Source organism: Mirounga angustirostris, unplaced genomic scaffold (assembly GCF_029215605.1).
Source record: "Mirounga angustirostris isolate CCGP_5_RB_7025 unplaced genomic scaffold, mMirAng1.0.hap1 SCAF_7, whole genome shotgun sequence".
In the NCBI taxonomy this organism is placed as follows: domain Eukaryota; kingdom Metazoa; phylum Chordata; class Mammalia; order Carnivora; family Phocidae; genus Mirounga; species Mirounga angustirostris.
This window is the reverse complement of record NW_026991715.1, coordinates 142,192,725-142,210,087: the sequence shown is the minus strand read 5'-3', so window position 1 is coordinate 142,210,087 and position 17,363 is coordinate 142,192,725. Positions and strand designations below refer to the sequence as shown.

At 39.0% G+C, this 17,363-nt stretch overlaps 1 protein-coding gene across 1 annotated transcript in view; it reads left to right on the top strand.

Moving 5' to 3' along the window:
- LOC123834231 (zinc finger C2HC domain-containing protein 1A-like) overlaps positions 1-17,363 on the top strand; it is a 172,102-nt gene that overhangs the window by 133,766 nt on the left and 20,973 nt on the right. The window contains 3 exon segments of the mRNA XM_054504721.2: positions 1,448-1,557; positions 3,965-4,094; positions 10,638-10,689. The gene's annotated coding sequence lies outside the window, so the exon portion shown is untranslated.

The following is a 17,363-nucleotide window of genomic DNA, read 5'->3' as shown; positions in this document are numbered from 1 at the left end:
GCTCTTATGTAAGGAATCTTCATCTTAAACCAAAACCATTGTGTTTCCAGGATTTCCTTCCTCTAGCTGCTTCTCCTCACAGGCTGATAGAGTTGACTCTGAACTTTAAATGACTCCTCATTGCTCACAACATCAAGACACATTCCATAAATATCTGCTTCTCACAATTTTTCACTGAAGTATACCTAATGGCAAGACCTGAACTTGAACCCTGAGAAATCAGGGGCATGCCTTGGGGCCTACTATAGCAGCCGAGATATTCTTTTGATGTTTTTTGCTTAACCTTAAAAATTCATGTGTGACTGTCACATCCAAATCATTCTATATTTCTCTGATTATAAAAATAATATTTTAAAATACTCTCAGGAAAAAAGACGGACATGGACACAAGTGTTTCCTGTCTGAAGCCCTATTTTATTGGGTGGCTGATTTATGTGTAAAATATTATTGTATTGAATTTATCAGTTGTAGAGAGTGAGGCTGAGTTGAAGAGCAGTGGAATGATCCATTGGTTGTGTCTTTTAGGTGATTTCACTGCTGCTTCTTGGTGTCATGATATTTCAATAGCTCAGACTTGAAATATATAAATATAAGTAGCATTTTCCCCCTTCATTCTTATGAAAATTTTATCAGAGAAATCTCTGGAGAGAGAGGTCCAAATGTTGCCAGAGAGGTGAAAAGCAATGATCTCAGGCTGATATTGGTGGACATTTTGATGGGTTCCTCCCTGAGAGGCACCAGGGTTGAATAACACGCAGACTGGAATAATTTCTGATTCATGAGTCAGATCTCTCCTATTATCAGAAGAAAGTTGATGTTTTTGATCATCTATTTTACCACTGATACTTTTAATCAGATTAAAATGAAAAAAGTTTCTGCACAGCAAAGGAAACAATCAACAAAACAAGAAGACAACCGACTGAACGGGAGAAGATATTTGCAATGATTTATCTGATAAGGGGTTAATATCCAAAATATATAAAGAACTTATGTAACTCAACATCAAAAGAACAAATAATCCAGTTAAGAAATGGACAGAAGACATGAACCAACAGTCTTAACTCTTAGTTCCCATGATCTACTTTCTTATCTAATTCTTAAATTTAATTTTCTTTACATTTAAAAGAATCTTTATATGAGATGGACCATACATGCACATGGTTAATACATCCTTGTCATGCTCAATCTTTGGCTGGGAGCAGCCTGGGGAAATGTGACTGGATGTGAAGGTGGGGGTGAATTTCCAAGTGTAGGAGCTGTGCTCTCAGACCAATGTCCCCCTGCTTCCATGGCAGAAGCACTGCTATGCATTTGATATACCACGAGGACTTGTCCCTTGGAAGTGTGGCCTGGGTAGGTCAAGGCTGCTGGAATATCAGGAACTTGTAGTGGTCGTGACCAGATTGACCTCTGCAAGGAGACTCTCATTACTATCATTATTTTTCAGGCCATGCAAGTCCATTGTGCACCATGGGTGCTCTGTTCATGAGTCCATTGGACAGGAAGAGGCTGACCGGGGAAACAGGATGGCTAGCATTCACCGAGCAGTTCCTCCTGGTCAGTGATGGTGGGTCTTTTGGAGGTGGGCTCTAGGGTGGGTGTTATCATGGTCTTTCTTAAAGGTTTCTCAAGGGCTCTCAGTTGGTCAAATGAATCATCTTTGGAAACTGTAAAGAATGATCACTGTGACTGCCAGTTTTAAATATTTCAAGTGTCTTGATATCACCTTCCCTTGGATACTAGCTTCTGGGGCTCTCCATCCTTTGGCTCCCATCTAGGCTGGAGGTAGGAAGGGAAGGGAGGGAACAGTTGTTCCCTGTACTGAAGTCAATGAACCTCCTGGATTTCAGGCCCTCTTTTCACTGCTGCCCTCCATCATCCTCACCCCTTCAAGACTGGAGTCTTGAAGCAGGTCCTCTATTTCTTTCCCATGGCCTCTTTGCATGTAATCCTGGCTTGGCCTTCCTAGGCTCCTACGAATCAGTTGACACTTCTCAACCCATTTTCTGTCTTCCAGAGTAAGTTTTCAAAGTCACTTCCTGTTTCATTGAAGATGGCTCTAAGCACTCATTTTTTTGTCATCTTGTTTGTTCTACCAAATTGCCCATTTTTACCACTCCATCGAACACAATGAGAAAATCAAGAGGCAAGCACTCTATTCTCAATGAATGATGAAATGAGTACTAATGCACTCACTGTTCTTACTGGCCTGGGGTCTGACAACCACCACCCCAGCAGTTTTGTCTTCATTGGTTGGGCTTCACACTTGCTTTTAGATTCAATTTTTCCAGTTGACCCCATATCCACCAAAACACTCCCTCATCTTTTCTTATCAAGTATGTTGTGATCTGACATGTTTTCACAGAGGGCCACCATTACAATGACTAAATATGGAACATTTATTCTTTCAACCAGCTGTAAACAGACCTCAGTTCCTCAGTCAGCTTTTCAATATATCTTCTGAGCATATTAAATGATGCCATTTGAAGTTTGATAAAAATACATTTTACACTTATTCTCTCTCTTTAACCTAAAGCAGATCTAAAAATGTCTACATCAAAGGTCTTTATCAAATCTCTTCTATCACACTGAGGCTCACCTTTTATTTATTTTATTTTTTTGGTTGTTTTTTTTTTTATTCTTATGTTAATCCCCATACATTACATCATTAGTTTTAGATGAAGTGTTCCATGGTTCATTGTTTGTGCATAACACCCAGTGCTCCATGCAGAATGTGCCCTCCTCAATACCTGAGGCTCACCTTTTAGTGCCTTGTTGCCACTGGCTTCAAAGTGGTGTGAAGCAATATTTATTCATTTCAATTGCGCTTTCTGTTTGTGATTACATGCTAACAACTTTTCATGATTGATTTAAATATTGCTGCAAAAGTGATCTTTCATGTTATTTATTGCTAACAGTTTTCTTATATGAGTATTAGTTCTGGTCACCAATTCCAATGCTTGGAAAGGGAGGTTTTCCCCATATAGCCAACAAGCCCCCTCTGGTCACTGATTGGGTGTCCTACAGCTCAACTCAGTTCTGACACTATCTACCCAGAGATAGCATCAGATCCCACAGGTTAAGGGTTCAGTCTTACAAGACTGCCCCCCACCCCAAGATGCCAACCCAGGTTGTCACCTATGTTTCTGACTGACTGGCTATAAATCAAAGGTTTCCAGGAACCACTCTTCTCCCCACTTTAGGTTCAATTAATTTGCTAGAGCAGCTCACAGAACTCAGAGAAACATTTTAATTACTAGATCACCAATTTATTATAGAAGTATATGATTCAGAAACAGCCAGATGGAAGAGATACACAGGGCAAAGTGTAGGGAAAGGGTACAGAGCTTTCATGCCCCTGATGACATCACTCTCCCCACTTCTCTGCGTGTTAACCAACCTGGAAGCTCTCTGAACCCATCTGTTTGGGGTTTTATGGAGGCTTCATTACACAGGCGTGGTTGATCAAATCACTGGCCATTGGTGATTGGTTCAACCCCTAGTCTCTCTTCCCTCCTCTCTAGTCACAGGATTGATTCCCTGACAACCAGTCCCTTTCCTTAGGTGTGGTCTAAAAGTTACCTCAATGACAGAACAAAAGATACTTTTGTCACTCTCACTACGTAGGAAATTCTAAGAGTTTTAGAAGCTCTGTGCCAGAAACAAGGGCAAAGACTAAATATATATTTCTTATTATAAATGACAAAGCATAATGAGACATTAAAATTAATTTCATTTGTTATTCAATTACGTTTTGAAGGTCATCTTGATTGCATCCAGTTTTTGACAGTTATGAATAAGGATGCCCTAAACACCGTATGCAGGTTTTTATGTGAACAGATTGTCAACTCATTTGGGTAAATGCCAAGGATCATGGGTGCCAACTTGTATGGTAAGCTCATGTTCAGTTTGGTAAGGCATCACCCAAACTGTACCTGACTGTACCATTTTGCATTTCCACCAGCAGTGACTGAGAGTTCCTGTTGCTCTGTGTCTTTGCCAATACTCAGTGTTCTTCAAGGGGAAAGAAAATGATAGAAGTGAGAAGCTTGTACATAAGGAAAAGACAAAGGTTAAGGAAGGAATCCAGGAAGGTAAAATATAATCTTTTCCTTTTCTTATTCTTAATTGATCTCATAGATAACTATTTGTTCAAAATAATAATAGCAACAATGTTTTGGTTACTTATATCTTGTGAATACATGAGATGAATAACAACAATGTTATAAGGGATGAGAAGGAAGGATTGGGAATACTCTGTTATAAATTACCACACTATCTGTTATTAAATAACATCATGCTAATATAATCTAAGTAGACTTAGATTAGTTGAAAATGTTCAAAGAAAGCCCTAGGGAAACCACTATAGTTTTTTTAAAGAAGCATATTAATATGCTAAGAGAAGGGAGAAAATGGAAGTAATGTCTCTTGTACCAAAACAATCCTTAGCATGTTTTCAGATTAAGCGATTATTTCTAGGGCAGAAATGTATTGCTAGTTTGTCTTATTTTATTTTATTCGTAGTTTCAAGTTTTTACTTAAATTCTAGTTAGTTAACATACAGTGTAATGTTAGTTTCAGGTGTAGAATTTAGTGATTTATCACTAACACACAACACTCAGTGCTGGTCTTATTTTAAAAACTAGTTCTTTGCTTGTGAGATGACCCCTTAAAAAAAAAAAAAAGATGTGGAAAGTGATACTTGGAGGCTCAGAGAGGCCAAGCCATGTTTTCAAGGCTTGCAGCTAGGGAGTGACTGGCCAGCACGCCAGCCAGGTGGGTATCAGTCTAACCTGTCCTACTTCCTCTTCGGTCATCATTCTCAGTTCTATCTCCTGCTGTCTATTTGCTGAAGGTGCAATCTGGGTACACACACACACACACACACACATTTCAGATGTGTAAAAGACGCATGACAGTGGGGCGCCTGGGTGGCTCAGTCGTTAAGCGTCGGCCTTCAGTTCAGGTCATGATCTCAGGGTCCTCGGATCAAGCCCCGCATTGGGCTCCCTGCTCAGCGGGAAGCCTGCTTCTCCCTCTCCCACTCCCCCTGCTTGTGTTCCCTCTCTCGCTGTGTCTCTCTCTGTCAAATAAATAAATAAAATCTTTAAAAAATAAAAAGACGTATGACAGCTTAAGATGGAATGTGGGAAGTGACACATGGCAGGGAAGGAAGCAAGTGATGAAAAGATGGAGAAGATGTAGATGACACTGGCATTCCAACAATCTTGATGTTTCTGTTCAAATTAAGAGGTGAGGCCATATATTGAGAGGGAAAACATGGAGCCAGGGAGGGCAGGCGTCCATAAAAGAGGCTTAATGTGTTTGCCATGGTTAGATCAGCGACTCCACAATTAGAGAAGAAACTAGCAGAGAGTTACCTAGGTGGTCATTGAGAACAAATATGGGGCAGAAGCATTGAAAAGGCTGAGTTAAGGGGAGGGGCTGTTCCTTGTAGCCAGTAGGTCTGGATAACAATGAAAAAAGCAGGATGAAGAATCATGTTAAGAACGGAAAAGACTGAATTAGGCAAAAGAAATTGGAAGAGATTGGAAAATTGATTGATCTCAATCTAATTCCTCTGGGACATTGACGTCATGTAGTTTTGTCATGCACTGGGTTCTGTTAAATGGCATTCCCTCCTGGGAATTTATAGGGAAAGACAGTGGAATGAAAGAAGGTGCTCGTACACAATAATGCTCCTTTTAAGAAGAGTAAGGACAGGAGATTTATTTGTACTGATGAGTGGTAGAAAATGGATCTGCTTATTATGTGATCATTTCATTGCTCGATATGGTCCTTGATCTCAGGGGAAAAAAATCTTAAAACCCACAGGCAGCAAAAGGTGAAGAACAAATTTGGATTCTAATAGCTGCTCAATATTGTAGAGCCTGGAAAGAATTCAGGAGAACATGGCCTTTTTATTCGATAATGTGGAGCTCAGCATTGAACCCAAGGATTAAGATCTTTAAGAAAAGCTCTTTTGATTGTATTCATCCTGCTTTGAATGAAAGCTGGCCTTTCCATGACAGTCCACAGTTATTCCTAGTCGCCAAAACTACAACTATTGAAACTGGTACGGTGGGAGATTTATAAGAAAAAGTAACAACCATAGAAGGACTAAAATTCTTCTACTGGATACCTTGAAAAAGTTCAACATTCTATATAAAAAAGAAAAAGAGTAATACCAACTGACTATATATTGTAGCTACTATTCTTTAAAGTGGCATGTCATGGGGTGTCTGTGTGGCTGAGTTGGTTAAGCATCTGACTCTTGATTTCAGCTCAGGTCATGATCTCAGGGTCATGAGATTAAGCCCCATGTCTGGCTCCATGCTGGGCATGGAAACTGCTTAAGATTCTCTCTCTCCCTCTCCCTCTCCCTCTTACTCTCTCCTACTGTGCTCTCTCTCTCTCTTAAAAAAAAAAAAAAAAGTGAAGTGGCATGCCATTACAAAAACCATAAATACATTATAGTGATTTCTTTCTTCCTTCCTCCCCCTCCCCCCCGCACTCTCTCCCTTTCTCTTTCTCTCTCTCTTTCTTTCTTTTTCTCTTTCTCTCCCTTCCTTCCTTCCTTCCTTCCTTCCTTCCTTCCTTCCTTCCTTCCTTCCTTCCTTCCTTTCTTTCTTTCTTTCTTTCTTTCTTTCTTTCTTCTTTCTTTTTTCTTCTTTTCTTCTCTGCCTCTCCCCCCACCTCTTTCTGGCAAGGAGGGTGCCATTCTCTGCAGTACATGGATGTTTTACTATCATACATGGAGGAAGGTATACTTTTTATTTCCTCAAATCTATGTAAATTTTGTCTTGAGATTCTGGAGACAAGATGTCTGAACTGACTCCTGAAAGATGAATAATAGTTCCTTCACTTGATCTCTCAGTAAACCCTTAGTGATCATTTACTGAATGTCAGGCACTGTTCTATGCTCTGGGGATAATGGGTGAATAAGAGAGCAGCTCTGCTCTTGTTGATCTTATATTCTAGTTGTGATGATGTTCAATAGCCAAGTAAGTAAATAAGGTAAGTTCAGATAATGATAAATCCTTTGATGAAAAAAACATAGTTTAATTGAATAGTGCTGAGCAGAAAGAAACTTCTTTGGATTAGGGGTTCATAGAAGATTCTTTGAGGTGGTGTCATTTGAAGACCCGACTAATGTGAAAGGGGCAGTCAGGCAGAGATCTCAGGGAATAGAGCCTGGGCAGAGTGCGAACAAGCAGAGGGCTTTAAGGCTGGGAGAGGGCTGAGGCAATCACAGATAAAGAGAGCCTTGATCAAACTATATTTGGATTCCACATTACCTCTGGACTTTGATGTACATCATCCAACAAGTTTTTTTAGGCTACCTTAAGTTAGGTGTTCTCCTACCTTAATTTGAAAGCTTCCTAACTGATTCATATATTTTCAGAAACTGTCAACAGAAGCCCCTAACTGATGCAAAAAGTATTCTTTAAAGAGCATCAGAACTTTGTACAAGTTTGCAAACCATTGTGGATTTATAGTATAATGGTCTCTGTGGTTTTTCTGACTTCCTTTCAAATGCAGTCATGCTGGAAGATAATTTTTAGTTCATGTCTCTTAGAAGAGGGCATAACACTAGGTAGACAGGATGCCTGGCATATGTCTTTTTTTTTTTTAAAGATTTTATTTATTTATTCATGAGAGACAGAGAGTGAGACAGAGGCAGAGGGAGAAGCAGGGTCCCCATGGAGCAGGGAGCCCGATGCGGGACTCGATCCCAGGACCCTGGGATCATGACCTGAGCCGAAGGCAGACGCTTAACCGACTGAGCCACCCAGGCGTCCCCTGGCATATGTCTTGACTGAGTTTATAGAAGTCATGGAGACTTAGTAGCATGTATGTACCTTTTGAGCAATTAAAATTCTGATTATTTTTTGGCATTGTTTACTTTTTGTTGAGGGGCGTAGGCTTTGTATATAAATTTTTTTCACTTTATATGTAAATTATATTTGTATAGTTGAGAATAGAGATAATTTTATTCTATCAGTTTTGTATTATAGGTTTAATCCCTGGGAATTTCAGAGGATAATGTTTATAGTTATCTAATGGAACCAGGGAGACTATAAAAAAAGATTGAAAAATTGGAAATAGGTAGAAGGAATTATTGGGTGTCCTTACTGAGAGTTGTCCAAGCTGTCCACCTGGGAAGTAGTTTATATTTCAGAGATGTAGACCTTTGTGTGACTTGTATGTATTACTGATTAGAATATTCTAAAGCTCTGTAAGGATTGTGGTTAAATTGTAGCAAACTGACAACAGTGCCAGTGATTTCTGTTTGGTAGAAAGATAACCAAAAGAGTATCATTTATTGCTCAGTAAAACATTAAGCACTTTTGTATCTAAATTAACAACTTACTGTCATTTTTGTAAAAAAAAAATGCATTTTTCACTGAATATATAAAATTTTGTTTCTCTGGGGCACCTGGGTGGCTCAGTCGTTCAGCGTCTGCCTTCGGCTCAGGTCATGGTCCCAGGGTCCTGGGATCGAGCCCGCATCGGGCTCCCTGCTCCGCGGGAAGCCTGCTTCTCCCTCTCCCACTCCCCCTGCTTGTGTTCCCTCTCTCACTCTGTCTCTCTCTGTCAAATAAATAAATAAAATCTTTAAAAAAAAAAATTTTGTTTCTCAAATGTTTGAACTAGCTTTATCATCTCTGGTTTCCTCATGAATGAGTTAATATATTTTGGACACATGTTCACTCTATATTTGTTAAGCTTTTAATTTTTTGAGAATATAATTTAATGAGATTTTTATGGATATAATTTTATCCTTTATTTGATATAAAAATTATTCAGGGAACACATGCTTACTATAATAACTTTATTTTTTCTTTATATCATGGCTTATGACTAGGTCAATGCATATATATCCAACTTTTTCTTTTTCAATGACTGTATAACATTTCATAGTATTATATATCCAATTATTTTATTTATATATATCCAATTATATATCCAATTATTTTATTGTTGATGAATATTCAGCGTATTTCCAGTTTTTTTACTATGTAATGAAAACATAATAGATTTATGTAATAAATAAAATAAATTTATTTTAAAATTTGTAATTTTAAAATAAACAGTGGACTCTCTAAGTACTGGGCTATTTTGATATATTAAAAAAACAAGTATCTAGCTTGCTAAATAAAATTGGAAAATTTCTCACTCTCTCTGAGCACCTATTGTTATCTTTTTTCCATTAAAAATGTAAATAATAGTGTCTAAATCATAGCCTTTTTTGTGAGAATTGAATGAAATAATAAATGTCCACACGGTTTGTATAATACCATAGTGTTATGTAAATTCATTAATTTATTGCATGAGTCTTGTTATGGGATGAATTGTGTCCCTCCAAAATTCATATGTGGAAATCTTAGCCCTCAGTACCTCAGAATGAGCATATTTAAAGTAAGGGCCTTTAAAGAGATTATTAAGGCAATAAGAGGTACATGGGTGGGCCCTAACTGAATATGACTGGTGTTTTAGTCCGTGTGGGTTGCTTTAACCATATACCATAGAACAGGTGGCTTATAAACATCAGAAAGCTATTTCTCGCAGTTCTGGAGACCGGGAAGTCCAAAATCAAGGTGCTGGTAGATTTGGAGTCTGGTGAAAGTCCTGCTTCATAGATGGTCTTCTTTCTGGGTTCTCACATGATGGAAGGGATGAAGGACCTCTCTGGAACCTTGTTATGAGGACACTGATCCCATGAGAGCTCTACAGGCATGACCTATGATCTCCCAAGGCCCCACCTGTTAATACCGTCGTCTTGGGGGTTAGAATTCAACATATGAATTTGTGTGTGGGGGGGGGACATATTCAGACCACAGCAATGTGCACCCTTATAAGAAGAGGAGATTAGGGCACATACACAAGGGGAAGAAGACCCTGTGAAGTTGCCACAGGATGGCCATTTACAGCCCGAGGAGAGAGGCCACAGAAGAAAACAAATGTCTGCTGTTTGAGCTGCTCACTGTGTGATGCTTGGTAATAGTAGTCAGAGCAAACGAATACAGCCCTCTTAATTAGTTCATCTCCAAAAACATTTGGCTAAAGACAAAAAGCTTTTGAGCAGGGATGTCTGGGTGGCTCAGTTGGTTAAGTGTCTGCCTTTGGCTCAGTCATGATCCTAGGGTCCTGGGTTCGAGCCCCGCATTGGGCTCCCTGCTCAGCGGGGACCCTGCTTCTCCCTCTGCCCTTCCCTCCGCTCATGCTTGTTCTCTCTCAAATAAATAAAATCCTGTTAAAAAAAGCTTTTGAGCAAAATGATTATTAAAAGGATATTCTGGGCAAAGGGATTATAAGGTTTTCCCTCCATCTGAGCCCATTCTAGATAGGTGTTCTCTTTACAGATATAAAGAAGCAAAGACAAGAAAGATCCAGCATTTTCCTTCTCATTCACTCTGAGATTCTATTTTCTTTTCCTCAAGGTTTTCTGAATAAGTCTCAATCAAATTATCGTATCACCAAGGACTTTTTATCCTGTTATGAGCATATATATATATTTATATATGTATTATTTTATATGTATTTTTATGTATAAATATATACATTTATTTCTCAAATATTTAAAATTTTTATTATTGAAGTACAATTGACATGGGGCTTTATATTACTTTCAGGTGCACAACATTGTGATTTGACAATTCTATACGTTACTCGATGCTCACCACAGTAAGTGTTGTCCCCATCTGTCACCATACAATGTTATTATAATACTTTTGATTGTATTCCCTATGCTGTACTTTTCATCTATATGACTTTTATAACGGGGATATTTTTATTGCTAATTTGCACAAGTATTTTTTGATGCTGGTTGTCTTGTTAATAGGAGGTTTTTTATTGTTTTTTTTTTTTTTTACCCATGTGCTAGTTTAAACACAGTGTGAAGCGAGATGCTGAGCAGTATTGCCCTAGTCCTTTCTTAGCGAGGCGCCAGGTCATGGGAAAACAGAATCGCGAGGGTCCCCCCACCACGTCCCTCTCAGGCATGGGTCATGCTATTTCCAGCTGACCAGTTAAGCCCATGCTCCAGTGTCCGCTCTGAAGGTCTACTTCACAGCCACTCATAGGCTCTCTTTGTCTTGAAGGTGCTTTTTCCCATGCTTCTTTCTTCAATAAGCTGTACTTTCAGACCTAAGATTCAAATTTTCTCACACCAGAGTTAAGAAGCGTTTGTGCCTGGAAAGGGGAGAGGACTCTGGGGTTTGGAAGCTGGTGCTGGAAAGAGCTTCACTTAGGAAGAAAACAGTGGACGTTATTGAGGCTTTTAAAAAGTGGTAGGAACCTAAAAATAGGCTCAGCATTAGTCATTAGGGAGATGAAAACCAAAACCACAATGACATACTACTTCACATGCACCAGGATGGCTAAAATAAAAAAAAAAAAGACAATATATAAAGAAGTGCTGGCAAGGATGTGCAGAAATTAGACCCCTCATGCATTGATGGTGGAAATGTAAAGTGGTGCATCCACTTTGGAACAGTCTGGCACTTTCTTAAGATGTTACACATGAAGCTGTCATCTGACCCAGCAATTCCACGCTTTGGATATATCCAGGAAAAGTGAAAACATATGTCCACACCAAAATTTGTACGTGGATGTTCATAGCAGCATTAGCACAACAGTCAAAAAGTGGAAACCACGCATTGTCCATCGATGGATGAATGGATGAATAGAATGTGGTATGTCCCTGCAAGTGAATAGCATTCTGCAATGAAAAGGAACAAAGTTCTGATATATGCTACAGCGTGGATGGACCTTGAGAATAGTAAGCTAAGTGAAAGGAGCCAGTCATAAACACCATCTACTGTATGATTCCATTTATGCAAAAGGCCAGAATAGAAAAATCTACAGAGACTGAGGGTAGACTAGTGATTGGGGGTGGGTGATAGGAGTTACTGCCAATGGATATGGAGTTTCTTACTGGGGTGATTAAAACTGGCCATGGTGATGTTTGCACATATCTGTGAATACACTAAAAACCCTTGAATTGTGTACTTTAAATGGATGAATTGTATGATACATAAATGATATCTCAATAAATCTGATAAAAAGAAGTTCCATTTGGAACCAGAGTTTCCTAGAGAGGAGATGCATTTACTGAAGGACACATGGGTGTTAAGAAAGATGGTTTTATGAAGGGTAAAGGCCACAACCTTAGAAACTGCAGTGAAGTGTTTGCATGTCCACACTTGGCATTTGAGTGGGTCATGCAGGCTGAAGCCTGGAGCCTTTCCCCTGTGTATTCTGGTATCATTAGCCCCCTAGAATCTCATATATGACATGAATGAGTGTCAACATAAATGAGGTTGAATTCCAGTCACTCCAGTAAATTAGGGTTTCATTGGTTTTCTTTCATCTCATTGAATATAACGCATCCCTATCACCCTTGATTAAAAGTGGGATCTCCTGATTCTGCCTTTGCCCACTTCTCATGTTTGGGGCACAATGGGGTAAATGGTGTCTGAGGAGAACAACTATAATGGCTTCATTTTTTTTTTAAATGATGCTTCCATACCTATGAGTTTTGCAACTAGATGCCATTTCTTTTGTTTTACCCATAACCTAATTTATTATCTTCTCTAAGCCAATATTTGAATTCTGTGAATTTCCCCTTCATGCCTCTCTTGGAGAATCTATCTACTGCAGGCTTCTTATTAAATCCGTGATGATCAATTTAACATTTAAATAGCCACAGGGCAGAGACATAGCCTCGTGTCTGAATAAATACTATTTGACTATGGCTTGGTAGGAATGCAATATTTTTTAATTACAGGAATTATCTCCAAGGTATACAAAGAAATCGCTGCTCTAGAAAGTCTAAGACACAGTGAAATATGAAAAACTGTTGTTAAGGCTCTGTTGACGGGGTGATTAACTGAGAAATGGGAATCAACTAATGTAAAACATTTGGGCAACAATTTCCAGAGAGAAACTCAATAAGCTGATGTAAAACAAGAAAATTGCTCTCCTTTGTAAGAACCCCGCCCCCCTTTTAAGATACTGCGATGAAATGCCAAGAAGGACGCACAGAGGTGAAAGCTGATTTTCTCTGAAGTGTACGTTGTACATTCAAAGCCAAAATTCTTTCAACAAGATGAATAAGTGCTATTCATGGTGTTCCCTGGGCAGGTCAACAGTGTGAAGAGCATGGGTATAAGGCTATGAAATCAGATGTATTTGAGAGGCAGCCAACCATAGGAGGAGCTCTGATCATCTCTTGGTGAGGAGGAAACAGATTGTGGAGGGCCAAGTTATAAAACCCAAATCATTTTTAGGCCAACCCGGTGGTTAATTAAATGGCTGACTTGTAAGCTAAAGACCTTTACTTGAGAATATACAACTTTCCTAACTTCTAACTTGCGAGGCTTAGGAACAGAAAAAGTGAGAAATCCTCCCTCAGGGCTACAAACACAGGGTAAGTCAAGTCCACCCGGGTCAAATGGAAATGTCACACATTAGAGACAGAGGGAAAGAACGTAGCAGCTTCTGCTTCTTTTCCGTTTTGATGACTGATTAATAATTAAAATTCAATTCATAATTTTATTTATTTGAAGTAAAAATTGGAATTCATTTCTAAGCCTGGCAATAATGTAGCCAAAAACTAAGAAAACTGGGAAGGAGAAGACCTGGGTTTGGGTCTGCCCTTTCCATGTTGTGACTCTAGGCAATTCTTTTCACTGTCCTTATCCATATAAGGACAGGGCTCGAAGATCCTACGATGCCTTCAACCTCATGATTTTATAATTTATGAATCTTGAGTTTCAGAGCTGGCGACTCACAGATGATTTATTGGACAAAAATAATATTATTGACTCTCAAACGAAAGACTAATATTTCCTGTGGGTGAAAAATTAATTTTTAAATATCATTAATGTAAAACCAAAGAAAATATCCTGATTCCAACAAGAAATTTAAGGAGTCTGCCCAAAGATAGATGGCTAGGAATTAGCAGTGTGTGAGTTCCCATAATTAACAAACTCCACATAGGAATTTTTCTTAATTTATTAAAAATTTCTGTGGTCCTTTTTCTTTTCCAAACTAAATATTCTCAAAGAAATGAAAATATGCTTAAGGAGCACACTTAGCGAGGAGCTACTATATTGTATTTTCCTACTAATATTGTCTAACTCTTTATAAATGGTGCAACTAATATTACAAAGTGACCATGGCATGCCACCGTAGGCTAATCTCCCATTTGTGCTTTCCATTTAATCTCCAGGAAGAAAAGGAACCATCACTTAGAATGTATACATTAAATTCAGATGTTATGAAATTTGGACTAATTAAATAGATTTCCCTGGGGCCATTTACATAACCAAAAGTGGCCACCTGGTCACAGTTGTTTAGATCAACGATTAAACAAATATGTAAAATATGGCAGCCAGTGTTTAAGGATTTATCAGCAAGGCTGATTTTGGATGTAAATATCAACAACAGCAATTTGAACTGATGTAAACAGTAAGGCAAGTCCTGGAGGAAGGTGGGATTTGGGGTTGACATAACTCAGACCTCGGTCTTTGCTTCCTGGTGTTCTTTCTTCTCCCCCCACGTGTTGCTCCATCCTTGGTTTGGACGCTGGCTCCAGAGTCAGACTGTCATAAGTTTTATTCTGCTTCTGCCTTTCCTTGACAGATCACAGTGCCAGGAACACAGTGAACACCCCATGAATAATAAAAATCATGATAAATGCTGGCATTTATCAAGCTCTCTTTATGTGTTCTAAATGTTCTATGCATATTGATTCATTTACTCTTGACTATAATCCTGTCAGGTAATGTGGTACTTTTAAAAAACATGTCCACGAAAAAAAAAAAAAAAACATGTCCACGAACTCTTTGAGATGCCTCCCTGCAACAAGTGAGCTCTAATGCCCCTCTTCTTGAGTATGGGCTGTGGACGCACACGGCCTGCCTTCTGAGTTCATGTTCTCAGCCCCTGTTGTACGTAGTCGTGATGTGATGAGTGCTGGTGCCCTGCCTCCTATATTTGAAATTCCTAGTTTTCCTGTTAAGCGGCCCCAAATTTCAGGATTGGTGGATAATTTCAGAGGGATTAAAATGAAGAATTAGCCAGAAGTGTTAAAGCCTTCTGAAAAATCATTTTATTTGAAGTTAAAAAATAACGTTTATATGTCTTAGAAGCCATCTGGCATTTATATTTCCTAGAATCTCAGATTGCAGAGTATAGATGTGAGAGGTGGCTCCTAGATTTAGGAAATGGGTAAAGAAGTGACTGACCTTCCACATAGAGGAAGAGATTCGAGTTCAAATTCTGTGTAGATATGAGTTCCTACTCATTAAACGTATGCTGATGAGATAGCAGAGCTCAGTGCAAGTGTAAAGTTTTATGAATTCCAGTAAGCACAATTCTAGCTATGTTCGGTGTTGAGTGATTTCTTTAGAAGTAAAAATAAGACTCGATGAGATTATTTTTGTTCTGAATTCACATGACCACGGATCTGAACATCAAGAAAGCTTCAGTTTTACTCCCTGTATCATTGCTGAAGTCTCCTGGGGAAGTTCCCACACTGTTTTTCCCTTCTCCTTTGCAAATCTCCCCGTTTCTTGCCTCTCGGTTGGAGAGAGAAAGAGGCCCAGGGCGCCTAGGTGGCTCAGTTGGTTAAGCGACTGCCTTCGGCTCAGGTCATGATCCTGGAGTCCCGGGATCGAGTCCCGCATTGGGCTCCCTGCTTGGCGGGGAGCCTGCTTCTCCCTCTGACCCTCCCCCCTCTCATGTGCTTTCTCTCATTCTCTCTCTCTCAAATAAATAAAAAATAAAATCTTAAAAAAAAAAAAAAAAGAAAGAAAGAGGCCCAAAGCCAGGTTCCTCCCCAGTTTCTCAGTTCTTTCTTGTTCCTGACCCCTCAGTTGGGTGGGGGCCAAGGGGCAACGAGTGGACTAGCCTTGGGGTCCTGGGGCAGCAAGTGACCATTCCTGTTTTACCTGGAGAGTTCCCTTCCTTTCCTAAAACACCAGAGCCCACAGAGGGGAACTCGCCTGCCTGAAGTCACTTGAAGAATGAATGACAGGGCATCATGGTCTGGTTATCTTTCCACTGCTATATAGAGAATTTGCCTCCGAGTCTTACTCAAGGGTGGGATGGTTCTTTACTCAGTCCTGGGAGGTGACCTATACAAGATCTATGTTGTATGCCTTGTACCATTATTATTCATGTCTCTCTTATCTCCCTAATGGATTGGAAACTCTTGGAGAAAAATAGGAACACTGCCTTGCCTAGATCATAGCTCGATATATCCTAATGCTACTGATAATTAAAAGTGAAGAATGGATGCATAAAACTATAAAGCACCTTGAATATCCCTCCCAAGTTGCCTTGTTAGATGTACATTGAAATAAGAAAACAAAATCTTATGTGTATTTCAAATTTACAAAACAGGTGAGTTCAAAATAGGCATGTTACTTTATATAAAAATTGCCATAAGAACAAAGTTCAGTTTCAAAAATTCATTTTATAATCAACTTTTCAGTAATTGACCTATTGATGAAGTTTTACAGTAAACAATGACATACTGAAAAGAAAAAACAATGCCATATTGGTTTACTCAAAATAACGGAACTTAAGGCAGAGACTATATTCTAACTTGGTAGATGTCCTATTTTAACAAATCTACTGTATTTTGCCTATTTCTACACGTATAACTCATTTTTTTTTTGGCTTGGAATGGAAAGTTCATTGACAATTAATATATATCCTGCCTTTCCCCAAAAGGATTAGAAGCTATTTACTGCTAAATTATAATGCAAAATATAAATATACGTGGCTCATAACCATGAGGTGTTTTTTGGTGCTTATAATATTGTCTTCCAACACTATAGACCCAGGGCACCAGACCAGAGATGTGTAAATGAATGGCATCAGAGTAAGAAGAAGCATTAAAAGAAAGTTTTCTCTATCCAGAGAAATAAGATGGGTTTGGGTGGGATCATGCACATTGATGCCCAGTTAGCACATAGAGAGTGGACTTTGGCTGGGTCCATCTCTGTGTTGGCCAGGGAATGGAGAATCAGGCTATAAAACTCAAATTTTATAGTAATATTTGCAAGTAATTTTACATTATAAAAGTGCCTTTCTCATTAAGATTTAATCGACATCAAAATTTACCGTTTACCAAATGCCTAAGACACTGCATGGCAAATATCAGGCACCCAGTGAGGCAAGCCCATTAAAACAATTTCTGTGTCTTAAGGTCAACTGGCTTTGAACTTTAATTCCATCTGCAAAGTCTTTTTTGCCACGTGGCATAACATATTTGTGGGTATAACACACAGCGTGAACGTTACGTGGACCAAAATTCTGTCTGCCACAGCCACAAAACTAGAAAG